Source organism: Prenolepis imparis, unplaced genomic scaffold (assembly GCF_030444845.1).
Source record: "Prenolepis imparis isolate NDT839.2.m4 unplaced genomic scaffold, iyPreImpa1.0 SCAF_10, whole genome shotgun sequence".
Classification (NCBI taxonomy): Eukaryota; Metazoa; Arthropoda; class Insecta; order Hymenoptera; family Formicidae; genus Prenolepis; species Prenolepis imparis.
In genome coordinates this window covers 6461230-6481157 of record NW_028141168.1, presented here as the reverse complement: position 1 = coordinate 6481157, position 19928 = coordinate 6461230, and the positions used below count along the sequence as shown (strand labels likewise).

At 32.6% G+C, this 19928-nt stretch overlaps 1 protein-coding gene across 3 annotated transcripts in view; it reads left to right on the top strand.

Moving 5' to 3' along the window:
• Mnb (minibrain) overlaps positions 1 to 19928 on the top strand; it is a 96465-nt gene that overhangs the window by 24471 nt on the left and 52066 nt on the right. The gene's annotated exons all lie outside the window — the stretch shown is intronic.

Genomic DNA, 19928 nt, shown 5'->3' with positions numbered 1-19928 from the left:
TAATATTTATCACAATACAAATAATAATATCTATTACAATAAAATATAAAATATATTTGATTAATTTTACTCTACAGTTTAGCAAAATTAATCAAACATGTTTTATATTTTATTGTGATAGATATATTATTATTTTTATTGTGATAAACATTAATCAGAGAAATTCTCATAAAATTCTTTTCTTACCATATTGTCCCTCGATTATACCATGATTTTCAGGATAAATTCTAAGAGAAAATTCTCTCTGTGTAGAAGTGACTTGAGATTAATCTATTTAACAAATAACATTTAAAAGTTAACTTTTTTATACGTATATAATTTTATACATAATTTTTGGTAATAATATCGAAACAATAATAAAAGCAAAATAATTGCTAACTGTGCTTATAAATGCATTCACATGAAAACATAGATGAATAATAGATTTTGTCTTTTTATTAATTTTATTACGAAAGACTTTAAATTGTTAAAAAAATTAATAGCATATTTAGATTTCTCTTGCAAACTTCTTTTATATGAGGGTCGTCAATATTTGTTAAAACACAAATCCGCGTAATGATTAAAGTGGCAGAAGCGTCGCAGAATATCTTGAATATGTTGTCGAGTTTTTGCGCCATAAAGATTGCCATACTTTTAATCAGAGATGAGAGAGAAGGAATGATTTGAAATGCTCGAGAATGCAGAAATCATTCTGCGACTCCATCCTATTCGTTTTATTAAGATATTTGTTTGGGATTACGTACAAAACTGTAAAGACAATTTATTTTTCGTTTACGAAAAGAATATTAATTTAAAAAGGATTTTTTAAATATATTTTAATTTGTCTTCTTTTAAACATCGACAAATAATCATTCATAAAAAAGTTGAATTGATAAAAATAATTTCCCTATATTAAAATTCTATAATAAAATAGAAAGATTTCGCAATTCCTAGGAAAAAAAGAGTACATATTTATATATTACGGAGACAAAAGTATCATTTGATTATTTAGTTATTTTCCTTCCATGCGGAATATGAGAAATAGAAAGATAGAGAGGGAAAGAAAGACGCGTCTCCCATCATTTTTTTATTCCTGACCTTTGACACGTTTATATGTGCGGGCCATAAAACATCGACGGGCCATAGTGTAACGAAGAAAAAAATATGAACGGCGCGCGGCCTTTGACAATTGACATTTACGCTCAGCTGTCACGTTTTTTCCTCACTTTTCACACCTTCTTCGAAAGGCAACATGCTCGCCGACAGACTTTCGATATATATCGCCATTTTTCTCCCTCGACTTTTCTTATTAATCTTATAAATATCAGTCTATCTATAAAGCTAACTCCAATACTGTCAAATTTGGGTGGGAGAATTTTTTTGTGTGATCTCTCTTGGAAAAATATTAAAAATCCGAGAAATAGATCAAAGTCGCGTGCGGGATCGTTCGTTTTTTTTAGCGTTATATCAGGTAAAGCAAAGCGAAAAGCGAGATCGATGTATGCGATACATGCATGCACGAGATCTACACAAGATCTGTAGATCCACACAGATAATGCAGGTGCATCGCGACGCGTGATAACCGCGGGCTTTAGGACGGTCCGAATTAGCAGGTGCGATATATATATATATATATATATATACCTATATTAAGCCAAACGGGCTTCCATTATTCGCTGTTAGATGAAAGGGGAAAAAGGCGCGGCGCGATTTCATCCTATCTCTCCCCTTTCCCTTCCGTAGTCGTCCGATAATGAGTCGCGCTTAACGAGCCGGCGACGACGAGGACGGAAGGAAACTGCACGATGCTGCAATTGCGGACACGACGTGTCCGTGTTTAGCACGGCAGTGTGATTCGATCAATGGACGCTAACCGACGATGTTGCTGCCGGGCAATAACGTTACTTCTTCTTCGTCTTCTTTTCCCGTGTTCTTCCTCGCGATTACGAGATGTTAATCGAGAGGTCAGTCGATCGGCGATCCGGATAGCGCGATAGAACATTATCGATTTCGATCGAATTTAGATCGTTAATTATGTACACTGATTGTGAAAGAATTTTCTCTTAGAATTTATCCTGAAAATCATGCTAATCGTGAAACAATATGGTATGGAAAGAATTTTATGAGAATTTGAATGATTAATATTTATCACAATAAAAATAATAATATCTATCACAATAAAATATAAAACATGTTTGATTAATTTTACTATGCAGTTTAGTAAAATGAATCATACATGTTTTATATTTTATTGTGATAGATATATTATTATTTTTATTGTGATAAATATTAATCAGAGAAATTCTCATAAAATTTTTTCCATACCATTATTGTCCCATAATGATTCTCAGGATAAATTCTAAGAGAAAATTCATATACACAAAAGTGCCAATTTCTTTGCATTTTCTTTTCAATTAAATTAAATTTGAATTTTTTATTTTATTATTTACACTAAAAAAAAATTTATTGAATTAAATAAATATTTATTTCAATACTCCTTTATAAATCATTTATTTGAAACTAGTCGATCGGCGATCCGGATAGCGCGATAGAATATTATCGATTTCGATCGTATTTAGATCGTTAATTGTATACACAAAAATGCCAATTCTTTGCATTTTCTTTTTAATTAAATGAAATTTAAATTTTTTATTTTTTTATTTACACTGAAAAAAATGTATTGAATTCAAATAAATATTTATTTCAATACTCCTTTATAAAAGTAATTTATTTGAAACTGATAATATTGATTTGATGTGAAAAATATTTATTTGATGTAAGAAAATCTTTTTCAAAACAGATAAATATTATTTATTTGTTTTAAATAAATGATATGTAAAGGACTATTGAAATAGACATTTATTTGAATTCAATAATTTTTTGTATAGAATCGATTTTCTTAATATAAACACCGATAAAACTAATGATTCTTTAATTAGGAGTGATTAAAATTGAAGAATTGAAAAGATTAATCTCGTCCTATTTAAAATTTACCCTTTGTTTAATTTTAAACAAACAGAATTTTATTTTGCAAACTCAAGATAAATTAATGCTGAAATCTAAAAATGTTGCGATAGGTGTAGAATATTTTAATTTAAAATGAAATGCAAAATTATAATTTATAGAATGTCATTATGATTTAAGAAGACAGTTTTGATTTAATTATATACAAGAAATAATTTCTGCATTTTCTTCAAGCTAAAGTTATATCAGCACATATTCTGAGCCTGTTAAGTTAAAATTCAAGATTTCGCGATATTACGATTACATCCTTAACATGATTACATCTCTTATATAAATATTTTAATTTAGTTTATCGTAAATTAACTTTTTCAGAGAAAATAGACTTAGATTTTGACTAGTCAGCTTGAAAAAGTTATATTAATTGTTGCAGAATTAAAATCTTAAAATCTACACCGACGAATATAAAATCACATTTATAACAAAAATAATACATGTGTTATACTTAATATCATTTTCATCATAATTTTCATTCCATAAAATATAAACATATTTTAGTACATCGTTATATATCGCGGATCGCGAGAATCTGAGTGATTATTTGTAATCGTGGGAAAATAATAAAAAATCCCGTGATTTGACGATTCGGAAAATTGTTAATCTATCACGATAATCTCCCTGTTTCCCTGTCTCTCTCCCTCGCGCACGCGCGATTTCTATCTGTAACTGCGATGAGTATCTATTAAGCCGCAGAGAAGAAAAAATTCTAGCTTTTTCGAAGTCTTTTTTATTTATTTTTTATTATTTTTGGGTGCGTGTGCGCACATAAATTCGACGCGCCCAGGCGTATCCGAAAATAATGGCCGAACGATCACAGGTGGAACGGCCAACCCACGATAGAGGGTTGATAATGAATAACGTAGGGTAAGAGAGACGTGTTCCGATTTTTTTACGTACACGCGTTTCTTATTTATAATACGCGATGACAAATTTATATGTATCTCACATTTTTTATCTATACTATTTATTTTTTATTCTTATTTATAATATTCAGCCTGCAGAGATCTAGATTTAGCATAATACGTAATCCTGCTTTTGAAGAAAAGGAATCTAATATTATTTATATTTATAATAATATTATTATAGTCTGTTTGTTTACACATTATTGAATTTTACTCTATTGTAATTTATATATTATTGATAAAGAAAGAGTTAGTAATTTCCACACACAAATAGATTAAGAATTAGAGTGTGTTGTGATATACTTATTTTGTGACAGAAAGAAATAAAACCCGTGTGCCATTTTTACGCGAATAAAAGATCTCACAGATCATTGGCATCTCGGCATTTGAAGTCCCGATTCGTCTCTCGGTAAAATATCATTCGTATACGATATGATCTCTCGTAGTCTTGAATTTTCCGCGCGCGCGGATTTTACTCTGATGAAAATCGCGGGCTTTCGTATAACTACTAGCTATTGATCGTCGCTCCAAAATACTCTTTCGTCGTGAATCATTGAACGCTGCTGATCGACGTGTCTCCATCTCTCTCTTTCCCCTCTCTTTTTCGCCATTTGAATGCGAGGATGAACCAGAAGCGCGAAAAAAAAGACGATGGAGGAAAAAGAAGAGGAAGAGAGATGAGAGAAGGAAGCAAAGAGTATATCCAGGGAGAGAGAGGACCCCAAAGAAGGGAGGGTGGAAGGGGATATGACGTATATTTTTAAACGGAGGCAATCACCCGACCTCCTATACATAGGCTCAACTTGTCTTACGACGAGAATAGTGCGGTTTTCACTGCTCGGCAACAGAATCGTTCGATTTTGGAAAAATGGATAGTTCTTTTTTGATCGTCTCCCTTCAATTTTTTTTTTTTTTTTTTTTTTTTTCCAAAGACTTGGATTCGATATAATTTCGACGAACCAAGATTCCGTACTAAGATGCTCTTCCGTGGTATCGAAATTTAAATTCCTTCCCGACATATTACAGGGTGTATACTCCTGGAAAAACCTTGAAAACCTGATATTCTCTTTGTTTTACCTTGAAAAATCAGGGACTTCTCATAGAATTTGATTAGAATTCAGGGAATTAAAAAAAATTGCCCTTTTGATAATTTTTCTCTTATTTAGCATTTAAGAAACATATCTTTAAGTTTTTTTAAATGTGATTTTTTTAATTAAAGATCTATTTTTCAAGATATCAAGATCTTGTGTAAGTTTCATAAAAAAATGTTCAATTTTTTAAATAGGTAATATTTAAATAAATTAGTACTCCCTATTTATTTAATCAATAAATAAATAATAATTTATTTAAATAAATAGTATTCCTTAAGACATATATACTAAATTATTTTTTATTTTATATATTTATCTTATATTTTTGCATATATTTTCAGTGTTTAGATTTATCGTACTTATATTAGTTTTACAATTAATAAATTATAAAATCAATATTAAATGTTAAAAAAAACTGCACTCTTGATAACTTTGGAATCGTGTGAATAGAAAACATTAATATATATATAGAAAGCGCGTGCAGCAAAGAAATTTATTTTAAAAAGCTGCATCTACAAATTTTCTTATTTTATCTGGAATTTTAAACGAAAATACCTGGAAGAAGGGAATTCTCAGGGAAATTGTTTACAAAATTTGAGTAGACACTCTGTATTACTATTACAATTTGGTTACTTAAATACTCATGTATACTCTATGCATATGAATGACACGGGTTAAATGGACGAGTGGAGAAGGGAAGACTCTCTAAGTAAAGTGAAGCTTTTCCCGACTTTCTCTCCCTGATGCTTACGAGATTGACGGTGCAAATAGCGACGCAAATTTCGAGCGTCGCGACGACATGGCCGGTTTTTGGACCGATGCCTGATCAACGACTCTCAGACAATCCGAAAACTTTGACCGGCTATCGAATGACGTATATATATATATATATATATATATATATATATATATATATATATATATATATTTTCGACTCGGCATCTTCCCTCCTTCCCTTGGTTCCCTTGTGCATCCCACCGCCCATTTTTACCGTCCCGGGCCGATATCGACAGACGTTGACCCCTTGAGGAAGGAGAAAAAGAGGAATAAAGCGAGAATGATAAGAGATAGAAGGAGATTTTATACGGTTTTTCTCTCATTTCAAAGTAAAATTTAATCGTATTTTTTAAAAGATTGAAATCTATGCTATCTATCTGCGTTTTACTTTATATTTAATATATCGAAGTCATATAAAATGTATAGGGGATATAATATAAATATATTATTGTACGAGATTTTTTTTTATCTTGCATCACGCAAAAAAATTTCTAGATGTCGCAACAAAAATTATCGCTATTTTTTGTATCTGATAGAATATCGTTTGTCACAGATAGAATTATCGTTTGTCACAGATAGAATTTTTTAGTTCTGTCTCTGTTATTTAGATTGATTACGTGCAAAATATATACGATATTACAATATTTGCTAATTGTTTATCTACCTCAGTTAATTTTTCGCACCTACAAAATTTTTGCTATAGTTGCAAAATCATTTTTTTTAGTGTATGAATATTAAAGAGGATTTAATGAATAAATCTTTGAAATCACACAAACCGACGAAAGCGTCGCAAGAGTGACATTTGATTTCAAACTCGACAAATGCGAGAAAATAAACTTTGAATTAAACATGTTGCAATGAGAAATGAATTTTGCTCGATTTTTAAATATATAATTATATTACAGAGTGATTTTATTTTTTAATTCGTCTCTCTGTGTAAGCAAAAATAAAAAAAATAAATAAACGCGGCCAAGATAGAAGATAATAGATGCGAGTGAGATGTGATCCTTGATATATGAAATAATCTCACGAGAGAAAAAAAATATCGATGTTTTAGATAGATCACGATTGAACAGTCCGAGAAAATAATCGCCTAATTAAATCTAACGTGTCCAATGTGTTTCTTTTTTCATCTTCCCTCGTCTTTCCACTCTTATTCTTTTGCAAGAGCAAAATCTCGATATAATTTGACTTCTTTTTTTTTTTCTTAATAACAGGATTACACTGATATTTGCATAAATATATATATAATATAGAAGCTTAAAATCCGGATAAATATCTTTACCACGATGTTGTAGATCACAATAATACACATCAGAGAGAATTTTCTCTTAGAATTTATCCTGAAAATCATGGTAATCGTGGGATAATATGGAAAGAATTTTATGAGAATTTCTCTAATTAATATTTATCACAATAAAAATAATAATATCTATCACAATAAAATATAAAATATGTTTGATTAATTTTACTATTACAGTTTATTAGTATTCTCATAAAATTCTTTCCATACCATGTTGTCCCTCGATTACCATGATTTTCAGGGTAAATTCTCTCAGTGTAAATATAAAAAATATATTTTTTGACAGTTGTGAAAGAATAGTATTAAAATGCGAGAATAGAGCAGATGTGAAAATTAACTGCGCGTTTTTATATTTTATTTGTAAAATACTTATATCCATATCTACGATGATCCTCCGCGCCTGAAACTGCGGGCAGATAATACCAGCTGCTTATTCGTCGTCAGCCGAAGCTTTGCATCTTCTCTTTTCTCGTCTTTACTCTTCTGCGAATACGAAATAAGATGACTGCGACCCGAGACGGCTTCAATTAGTCGTTGCCATTTGCGCGGCGCGTCCAAACTTTACGCACGAAAGACGGCGATAGGGATGAAGGGAGGGAGGGTATTTATCGCCTAATGAAGCGCGAGAAGATCGTTAATGTCAAAGTTGGAATAGATGGTTATCGAATAACCGATGTAACCGTCCTTGTTTTCTTTTATTTCTTTTTTTTTCCTTTCTTTCTTTCTTCGGTGAACGGCAAAGGAAACAATAATGATGACAGTTGTGTGCTTGTCGTTGCGAGGTGTAAGTATAGAAGAAGGGTACGCAAGAATTTTCCTTGCGTGATGCAAATTCATAGAATCGAGTGAGAACAATTATATATGTGTGTGTCTTGACGTAGACAAGTTTAGTTTGTTCTTTTTTTAATTTTTAAACGTGGGAAATATATTTTAAAGATTTTATAATAGATTCGTCTCTATTGTTTTCTCCTATTTCGGTCGTATTCTCTATTTTCTAAAATCTTTTCTTACGCAGAAAGACACGAATTAAAAAATAAAATTATTCTGTAATATAATTATATATTTAAAAATTGCACAAAATTTATTTTTTATTACCTTGTGTTTAATTCAAAGTTCATTTTCTCGCAATTGCTAAGTTTGAAAGCAAATGTCACGTTTCCGTCTGCTTAATCCCGAAGTTTTATTCATTAAATTCTCTTTAATATTCATAAAAAATAAAACCTAGTATAATAATATATTTATATCATATATATATATATATTATAATATATTTATATCTCTCCTATATGCATTTATATAATTTCGATTAATTAAATGGAATAAAACGCATAGATAATGTAGATTTTAATTTTTAAAGATGCACATCACGTATACAAAGAATTTGTATGTTTTGTTTGGATCGACAATATGAAGGAGCGAAATAAAGACCGGGTCGTACCTTCTGCGTTCGTCTAATGAAATAATATAGTGACAACGGTGTAATCACCGAATCGACCTTCGCAATTTCTTTTGCGCGCGATTTTCTTGTCATAAAAGAGAGAAAGAAAGGGAATGAAAAGGATTTCCCTTCTCGGGGTCAGTCGTCAAGGTCGTCTGACCTTTTCCACCTTGCGGTCCGTGAGAACCCTCTTCATTTTTTCCACCTTTATTTCCCCGAATCACGTATACGCAAACCATATACGATTGCGAACGACACTCTTCCCGCGAGATTTTTATTTGCAGTCCTCTTATATCTCAATGTGTCGATTCGTAATAATTAGCAAAAGCCTTCGTGTATTTTTTGGAAACACTCAAAACACATTAAGCGCCTATAATTAATCTATTTTTTTTTTCTTTGATTTTATGAAACTGATTCTGATTTTTCTCATTAGACGATATTTATTATATTTTTATATTTATATATATTTAAATAAATATATAAATATATAAATATAAGTTATATAAATTATATATTGTGTAATATATAATTATTAAATTATATAAATTATATATTAATAAATATAAATACAAATTATAAATAAATTATAAATTATATGTATTTATATATTTATATATAAATATAAAATTATATATATATTTATATAAATATATAAATATATATAATTTATAATATTTATTTATAATATATATAATTTATATATATTTATACATATATATTTATATTATTCGGAAATATGTGACATGCTGAAATATTTTTTGTCGAAATCAAGTTGTAATCGAATGCATTGTCGAATTTTGTTTTCGAGTTTTTTCTCTCTTTCTTTCCATCCTTGCTTTGTGCTCGCGCAGCTTCTTCCATTATTCGCCGCATCTTTTTCCTCTCTTTCTCTCTCGTTCCTCTCTATTTTCCGACACTGACCTCTCCAATTTTCAAATTAGGTTGGCTTCAGCAAGGTCGTCGATGAAAGGGAGGCTATAGACTGTCTATACAGCTCTCTATCGTGTCGGCAAATATCTCTTCCATACTCGCGCGCAAATTTACGAGTTGTAAATTTCTTTATGAATGAACGCACACGCACTTTTATCATAGCTGCAGTTATATAGTGACAAGATGTTCCGGATCTAGAATGAATTACCTTTCACCTATAGAGATTTTCTTTGACCGAGTCGAAGTCGAGCTCTTCTTGGCGTGAAAATGTCGGGCGAAGTTGTCGTTTATCGCAACTTTACAACTTTTCGTATTAGATTTTTTTTTCGCGATTAATCGTCAAATTTCAAATCTAAAGTTTATTTGAAATCAAACTAAAGTTTCGATAACTGCTTGCGTCTGGTTGCTTGATTTTCGAGGACCTTCTAATTTTTTTAATCGCTAATTTTGAGATCTTTCTTTAGGGGAAAAATAAAAACTTTGATACAATCAAATATAATATCAATTCACATAAAAGTGAACAACTTCAATGAAAATATATTTTCTAATTAAATAACAATCTTCGGAAATATTTTATAAAATTGTTTTAATTATTTTTAATTATACTTTTTTCTTCTATTTTTGTTACAAATTAAAAATTACAAGTGATTTGGTGAGATTTAATCGCAGGTACTTCGCGGTTAGTCACTTTGCAACTCCATGTTGGGATTAAAATAGTTTTAAGTGAGAGAGAAATCGTATAAACGTGGATTCGATTTAGAACTCTTACAAAGTTGTGACTTATTGAAAGCCAGATATTTAACTCTTAAACGCTAGCAATTTTCTTTCCACATGTATTTGATCGAAATATTTTTATACTTACGAAATAGATTTTTACTAAGATTGAAATATATATAAATCGCATTTAAGTGAAAAATATTGAAAAAAATTATGAAAGTTATATATTAGAAAAATTAAACTTGAACATTTCAGATTATTCTTATTTTCGCATTTCAGATTATTCTTATTAATTCTTAAAGCTTCTTCATAATATTTAATATTTTTTATAATATGTATTTTAATAATACTTTTTTTATTGTATAACTAGTTTTAAATCATTGTAATATTATTTAAAAAAGCAAGAACATTTTTGTTATGTCAAACTTTCATTAGAAAACAATTTTCCTGTATTATAATAATAGTCAAACAATGCCAGCTTTTTATTACTATAATATATAATATATAATATTGAATTTTATTTTATTTTCGGCACATTTTTTTATATTCTACTTAATATATAGAGCCGTATGATAACTTTATGATCCCGAATCGATTTTTACGTTTATACAATTTTTCAGTTTAGAATAATTTAAAACAAAAAAAATGCGTTTTCAAAATTCTTTTTTTCTTTTCTTCCTCTAGCTCACGAAAATATATTTTTATAACTCTTGTTAATAAATGTCCACTTCGCATATGGGTGGTAATTATAGGCATTAATCAATGTAGTCCGTCACAAAATGGGAGTAAACCGTACTTCTTTGCGGCATTATCGGCTCTTTTAATCTATATAGACTTGTACAGTTATAAAGGATATAACTAATTTATTTAATTTATATAGGGGACATTAATTTCTCCCCTTCCCCCGCCCTCTTTCTCTCTTTCTCGGTAACTAAATTCTTTTGCGGATGCGCCGATATTTTTTTTATTCGATACTCTAGGCCAACATCAAGGTCTGCGATATCGAAAAGATCCCGCACCGGAAGCGCAGTATCGATACTTCGAACAATAGGCGGTGTAAGTCGAGCGAGAGCAACACTTCGAGTAGATATCGGGCCAAGTTTGTCTCTGTGTGTTGCCGTTCTCTGATCTTGCGTTTCCTGCCGCGTTGCGTCCGTCTCTCTCTCATCTCGCTCCTTCTTTCTAACTGCGTCTCACATCTCGTGTTATACTGTAACAAATGGAGGCTGGAAGGGATAGTTTCTGCGAGTTTAATGCATATCTATATCGTGACTTACACATACACATCCGACAACGTTTCGCGGTACATGCGTTGTTGCTGCGTTTAGTATCGATAGATTTATTATTGCGAGATTATTAGCTTACACAGAGCAAGTCTCTAATTTAATTATTTTTTTAATGATTTAATTATTTTTTAAATTTTCTAATTAAATTATTGTATCCTAATCAATTTTGAAAAATTTCTATAATAATTATGTATTAATTTCTACAATAATAATTCTGTAATAATTATTTAATATACAAATTTATATTAGTTTAAACTTTAATTTTTTTTTAGTTATAAAGTATAACATGTTGATAGTTACAAATATAAAAAAATTTTATTTTCACAATATTTCTCAGTATGAAATTTGCAACTTTATCCAAAAAATAAAAATTACGGTAAAAATTTAGTAGATAAATTTCATTCTTATGCGTATTATTTTTTTTCCATAACTTTCATTGATCTAATAGTAATTAATAACAATTGTCGAAAAGGCAAAAGTTTTCGCGAGACCTTTATTAAGGAACGATGAAAAAATACCAAGTGACTCTTCGCGGACAAATTGCGAGTATTCCTCGATTATATATCGACATCCTTGATATAAATAGATGGATCTCTTAAGAGCGTACTTGCATTCCTCGAACGTCTTCCCGTAAATTCTCTTCCGCGTTTAGCTTAAAGAGAGAACTGTAAGTACCACCATTTAGAAGTATGTATGCGAACATAAGAGTTGCGTGAGGACCTGGCTAATTTAGTAGCAAGAGAAGTCGTCCGGCAGGCGAAATGTTTTAGATTCAATTTCTGGTTCGAATATTTTTCTCGCTCGTACAAAAGCTTCACCAGCGGGCCGCCTTCTGATAAAAAAAATTGCACTTAATCGCGGTGTAAAGTATACATGCGCGCGCATAAGCGTCTCCTTTGAAATCTCGCGCCGCTTTATAGCCATCGGTGAGTGGCGTCTTTTCGGAAAGGGTGAGAGGAGGGTGGCATTTGGGGCCCTTTGAAAGTGTGACATTTTTTTTCTCAAAACAATTTTGCCGAGAGATAAAACTAGGTAGGAAAGATACGAGAGAGAGAGAGAAAGGAGGAGGAGGGTGAGTTAGCAGGCATAGTGGTCCGTGGATAATCGTAAGGGGTGGCCGCAAAGCGACACTTTGATGGTATAAGACGAAATTTTGTTTCGAGAGCGCACTCGAGAGATAGAGAGACAAAGCGACTAAAGGCAGCGTAAACTTGAGTCGTTTAGCCGCAACGGCTCTTCAGAGCATTCGTTTCCCTTGCGTTTCTCAGATTCCGAGGTCGATTGCTTTCTAGTATTCCCAATTATATCGTTATAATGGAATCTTACGTTAAGATTATTTCTAGAAGTTGTCCATTACTTTTCATTTGTCTCGTCTGAAGACAAGATTAAAAAAATATTTTTAATTACATTCAAAGATAAAACTTGAAGACGGTATATTTTTATTTCGATATGGGCGTTACATATATATGTAATAAAATTTTATTATTTTCGAAAAAAATTTTTTTTTCTTTGAAATTATGTTTATCCATTCTTTTCATGAGAATAAGAACTAAAAATAGGAATGTCGAAGAAATAATTTCGACGCCTAATTTTGTCACTGGATGTTACCTTATCTAAGAATTAGCTATTTAAAGCTGATAGAGTTTTTTCTATCGTATCGAAGCCCTTCGTCCTTCGAAGGACTTCCCCTCTTTGAGGTCATCTTCGACGTTCTCTCTTATCTTATCTTTCAACGAAGAGTGCGAAGGATTAAAAGCGAAATGTTTGTCAAATATTTTACCTCTACACACCTTTAAGATGGCGTCCGTCCTCGGTGACCGGACACCTCGTTCAGGGCGCGAGTCACGAGGAAGCTAGAGCTCTTTTCGTTCGCGAAGGGCCTTCACCCCTCGCGCTCCCTTTTCCCGTCTCTCATCGCGCGACCGTCGACTGCAGCGCCTCCTCCGAGGAAGCGCCAGGGCATTCATCCCTACGTCCTCTCCGCTCTTCTCCGCGCGCTTTCCTTCACGCCCATACGAAACGCGCCCTGCGCCGCGCGAACGAGAAGGGTTAAATGACCATTCCATCCCTCCTCGTACATAGCGAGCTTAATAATAATTATCGCCCTCTCCCAAAAGAGGGAGGAGAGCGATCAGAATCTGGAAAGAGGAACGATCGAGACCTGCCTGCAATTAGAACGAAATCGATGTCGAAGAGATCGAAGGGTATAGAGGGCATCCCCTATCTACATAAGACGACGACGAAGACGACATCATCGTCGACTCTAGCATCCCCTCTATGATCCCTCGCGTTACTCCGCCGGTCCAGACGTTGTACGTCGGGACGACGAAGAACCCTTACCCGCCGAAGGACCGCGCGCGCGTTTGCTCTCCCTTTTCTCCCCTGTCGTTCTCCCCTTTTAACCCCTTTCCCCGCGATTCGCGCGGCTCGCATGGAAGGTAGACCAGCCAGTCGGTCGACGGTTGCTCCACCCCCGTGCGACACGATCAATACGCGACTCTTCTCTCTCTCTCTCTCTCTCTCTATCTCTCTCTCTCTCTCACATACACTCTGTCTCTCTTTCTCTTTCCTTTCTCTCTCTGTTTCTTGCTCTCTCCCTCGTTTTTCATCTTTTCTCTCTCTCCCTCTATCTATCTATCTATCTTTCTATCTCTTTTTATCTCTATTTGTCACTTCTCTCTTTCTCTCTCTTCTTCTTTTTCTCTTTTCTTTTGCTTTTCGTTCTTACCCTTTCTTTCTCTTTTTATTCTTTTCCTCTTTCCTTTCCTCTATTTTCTCTCTTTTTTCATATCTCTATTGCTTTTCTTTTTTTTTATTTTTTCTTTCTCTTTTCTTTCTGTCTTTCTTCTTTTTTTTTATTCCTCCCTTCTTTCTCATCGTCTTCTGTGTCCACTTTCTCTTCCTCTCTTTCTCTTGTTTTTTCTCATTTTTTTCTTCTTTTGTCTCTTTTCTTTTTTTCTCTTTTCTTTCTTTTTTCCTCGCTTTTTCCTTCCTTCTTTCTACTTAATCTCCTTCTTTCTATTTCACTTTTTCTTTTTTCTTCTTTCCTATATTTCATCTTTTTTTCCCTGCAGCCTTGTTCTTTGTTTTTTGTTCTTTGTTCTCCTTTCTTTTTTTTATAATTTTCTTTATTTCACTCTTCATGTTCTTGTTGCATTTATATCACGCTTTCGGTTCATCTACGATGCAGCCGAGCGGTTTCGTAATCAGTAGCAGCAGCAGCCAGCAACCGACAGAAGCGCGCTCGACTGGCTGTTCGTTTCGAAGTGGTCCTTCTGTTGCTATGCCGGCTTCTCTTAGCCTTCCTTGGCCCCCTTTCTGTTTTCCTCCTCTCGCTCGCGTACTCTCTCTCTCTCTCTCATTCTGTCGTTTATTCTGTCTTATTTCTTTTCCCCTTACTCGCTCCGTCTTACCACAGTTCTACCTCTCTCCTAGCAAGATCGTTCCTTCTTGCGTTGGCATCGTCCTGTAGGATAGCTCCAGACGCGTCTCTCCGTCAAGGTCGTTTTCAGAAAGACCTCTCCTCTGCAATCTTCTTCTTCCGATATCAATTCCACAGCTGTCTATCTGAGAACTCTGTTTTCTCCAGCCTACTCGATTTTGTGTTCAAACAACAAGACCTAAGGTAGATCTTTTTCTTTCTTTCGGTCGAATGAGCGGCCAGATGATACTTATTTTTGACTCGAAACTTTCGTCTCTGTCATTCTCATGAATTAAGTTACATATACTGACACTTCCGCTATTAGAAATTAAAGATTCAGATTTTTGGCATAATTGGATGCTGATTAATTTAATTTAATTGCTATATAGTATTAATTTTATTTATTAATTAGCAGGAATAATAAAATTGATGACGTTTGTTACTATGTTTTAGTATTTTCGTAAAAATATATGGAAAATTATAAAATAGAAAAAAATATATCACAATTAATTATATGCTCCAAGATATAAATTCATGTTGGAAATATTTAAAAATACTGAATGTGCATTAAAACGGAATCTTACTTAAATAAAAAGATTTTTCTTAAATTTATATATTGTTCAAAAAAATAAAATTGTTTTAGCTACTCGACGTGGCTATTTTATTCTATAGATTGATATTATATTCTTGTTCTTATTGTTACTAATAACTAATAATCAAATCAGTTGAGCTGAATTTTTTTCTTACAATTTTACTCTTGTAGCTGTATTACGATTATAAATATTTTTTGATTATTTTCTAAATTTGTTTGGCGAATAGAGAGAATAATTTCAGGATTATGCGCGATATTTCGAAAGCAATCCGTGTAATCTGTGAACCGTGTTAAAGAGACCTTAAGATGATCGATGGATATGTCTCATTAAACGTTCCAGTTATTTGGACCATATTGAGAATATGACAATAGCAAAAATAAAAACTGTCGATACACGCAGAATTTTCACGATTATTTCGTCAGCGGATGCCTGGCTGCAGTTTTGCATTCTAAACAAGCGTATAGATATGCAGGCTAAATATTTCTTTTTTTTTCTCGTATATTTTTTACGCTAGTGTGCAAAACAGCTGATCGGGACTGTTTGTCGCTAATGCTATGGATATTTATCCACACATGACACGTGAATTACGCGCGCAAGGCCGGTAAACATTTTCCGCGATAGTGAAGCTTTGCTTGGACGCGTGGGCGGTAAATAATCATCGCCGCCGCTGGAACGAATAAACACGCCGCACACATATTTTGCTTGAAAGCCAAGTTTGGTGGTTCCGATATGCTGTCGCTTTGCGTTAACAATATCGGCGGCCAATACTGTCTTGCGCGACGCGCGATAAGAGTTTCCCTCGCATTAGGGAGCCAGTGTTCTTCAAACTGGAATGTGCAAGAAAGGAAAAATCTACGTAGAGTATCATTTTTTTTTCTTAAAATTTTAATATTGATAAATAAAATTTTTCTTTAAAATTTTCCTTGTAATTTAAATACTCTTTTCTTGAAACATCAATTTCTTACACAAAAAAATATTAAACAAAAAATAGCCCTGATAAAATACTTCTGTGTGTGTAACATTTTAACAAAATATTTTTAGATATATATATTATTCACTCACTTTCTGAAATGTCATTTCATGGAATTTTATAGTTTTCAAAGAGCTATATATTTCAATAATAAGACCGGTTTAAATATTTTTTAACAATTTTCTAATCTGGCATCTCATTTTCGAAAATTATGAGGTGCTAGATATTCTGTAATTTTTCTTTTCATAGTTTTCGCATAGTTCCAACAATTCTAATAGGTTTTAATAATAGTTTTGTCTTTTAAATTAAATTATTAAACAGTTTTTTAAATCTCGTTGTGGTACTTTATATTTTTTAGAATTATAGGATTATTAATTATATTAAAATTAAGAAATTATTTTAAAATCCTTCTTAAAAAGGCCAAAACTATTATATTAAATCATATCAATGTTTGGAAATTATAGAATTCCAACAATGTTTCTCAGAACATAAGCTCTGCGTACTACAGAAAATTGCTACTTTATATTTGACAGATGTCATTCTTTTAGCTAAATTAACAGAATCACTTAACGAAGCACTAATAGAACCGCCGATGAAAAAGCTTTCTATTTTCGAAAACGAGATCCCGACACTTTACAGAAGAAATCACAAAGCGTCCTTTTCAGGAATTCGGGAGGGAAGAAAAAAAGACATTTAACCGCGGCTTATCGTTCGACAGATTTCGAATCTCGGATAGCCACGCAAATAACGCGTGCTTAACCGGTCAAAGTCCCCTCGTGGACGCGCGAAGGGGGGCAGGAGAGAACAGGAATTTCGTCATCTATTGATTGATAAGTGTCCGCGCGCCGATCACGCGCGCTCGATGAATCTCACGTCGGGCGCAGAAGCCCGATTCCCGCTTCTTAACCGCGATCTCGCATGCATGTAGGTACACGGAGAGAATTTTCTCTTAGAATTCACCCTGAAAATCATGGTAATCGTGGGACAATGTAGTATGGAAAGAATTTTATGAGAATTTCTCTGATTAATATAAAATATATTAATTTTACTATGCAGTTTAGTAAAATTAATCAAACATGTTTTACATTTTATTGTGATAGATATTATTATTTTTATTGTGATAAATATAAATCAAGAAATTCTCATTAAATTCTTTCCACACCATATTGTCCCACCATTCATTTGTCACGGTATTTCTTTTCAATAGCGGCAGCTTCTAAAAACATATTTAATTGATACTTAAAACGTATTTAAACGATACTTAAAACATAGTATAATATAAACTACATCTTGAAATAAAAAAATGAAAGTATATAGCCTTAGTTGCGAATGTATTGTGAGCACATACTCATAAAATACATACACATGCATACACAGCGCAAATAAAGTAGCACTATATTAGACACGTTTTTTTCTTTTCTCTATTGTTGATATTTATACTAAAATATTGCTAAAAAAACATCGGGAATGCTTTATCTACTTAAACATTGTGTTTATTATTTAAAATTTTATATTCTATACACGCGGAGAGAATTTTCTCTTACACAGTTGGAAAATTTGTGTTTTCTTGTTAAAAACGGTCCCCGTTAAAATTTTTGTGTTAAATATTTAACACATTCATGTGTTAATTTAACATATTGCTGTTATGTTAATTGGACTCAAATGTTAAATTATTAAAACAACTAAAAAAAAGTGTAAAAATAACACAATGTATATCTATTTTTAATTTTACACAATAAATATGTTCTGTATTATTAGTGACAAGATTTATCTGTTAAAATTTACAGAAAAAAAATGTTAATTTTACTTTATAATATAAGTAGGGGTGATAAAATGTAAAATTAACAATTTTTTTAGTTAATTTTTACATTAGAGCTATGTTAATTTTACACAAAATTTATTTTAAGTTTATTTGAAGTTTGCATTTATTTTATGTTAAAATATTAACACAATATTCGTGTCACCATTTAACATATCCGTATTATGTTAAATTAACACAAAAATTTCTGTGGACCGTTTGGGACAGGTGATATTTGTTAAATTTAACACAAATTTTTCAACTGTGTAGAATTTACCCTGAAAATCATGGCAATCGTGGAACAATATAGTATGGAAAGAATTTTATGAGAATTTCTATTTATCACAATAAGCACAATAATATTTACGTTAAAATATAAAACATGTTTGAGTAATTTTACCATGCAGTTTAGTAAAATTAATCAAACATGTTTTACATTTTATTGCGGGGGAGACATAGGTGCGAAGGCAGAGGGCGGAGGGTGGAGGATGAAGGAGAAGAAGGGTGGTGGTAATAAAAAAAAAAAAAAAATACAGCGAATTTCTCTCTCTTTCACGCACTCACGCACACTTGAAAAATAATTCGACTCGTATAATTTCCTCGGTTAAGTACCTGTTTATCGATTAAACATCCGCGGACAGGACGGCTGTCGAAAAACTCGCCGACTTATACCGAAGGGTGAACGGCCCTTTCGCTCTAGTCTTCGAGTAATTTTTTTTTTCCAATCGATATATGTCGCGAACGAGAAGTCGTGAGGATTAATTGTGCCGATTAACTCGAAGGAAAATAACTAACCGAGAAAATATAAGTCTGTATAATGAGGGGGACGACGATTTCTTCGTGACGTTAACTCAACCGCTTGTCCCTTATTCAATTAAATTCGATAATTGCGAGCGCAAAATCGTCGCCTAATTAAAGTATAATTTTAAAAAATACTCAGTCATCACGTGATTCGCAGTCTTTAATTGGCGGTCTTATTGAATGGATCGTGCGTGGCATATTAATATACCGGAGAAAGAAAGAGAGCGACGAGCTCTCTCGTTTCTATGTATATGACTGAGAGTATACAGTCGCATATCGTAAGAAAGTAAGCTTTTCTCTGTACTTACATTGTAAAACGAAGAAGTGATTAGAGACGCGCCGATGAACAGAGACAAAGCGAGGGAGATACTTAACACACGCAGCTCGAGCTACTTCTTGAGGAGAGTTGCCTCCTTCCCTTCTCTCTCTTCCTCCCCCTTCATCGAACCTTGAAGAGCCGGATCTCGAACGTCCGCATAGTTGCAGCCTTCGTGCGAGGTTGCGTTTTCTCTCTTTTTTTCCCTCCTTTCCGCAGAGACATGCATGAGAGGAAAAAGAGAGACGAAGGAAAGGGAATAAGAAATCGATCCTCATTCGAATTTCGCTTTTCTTCACATAAAAATCAGCAAGAACTTGTTTATCTTGTCGATATTTGTCTCATAAATGTGTAAATATATGTTTGACATTTATATGCATTTAATTGTAATTTTTATTGCATTACGCATGTGCTTAAATACCATCTTTTTTCGTATCGGAAAAATATATTTTTTTTTTTCACGGATGAGGAGATTTTTTTGTACGCGGCGCACTTGGTGCAGTGAAATGTATCTGTCACGTTTTGGCATTCCGCTAGTTTTATAGCCGCCATCGCGGACAACGATGAGTCGCATGTGTACGTTTT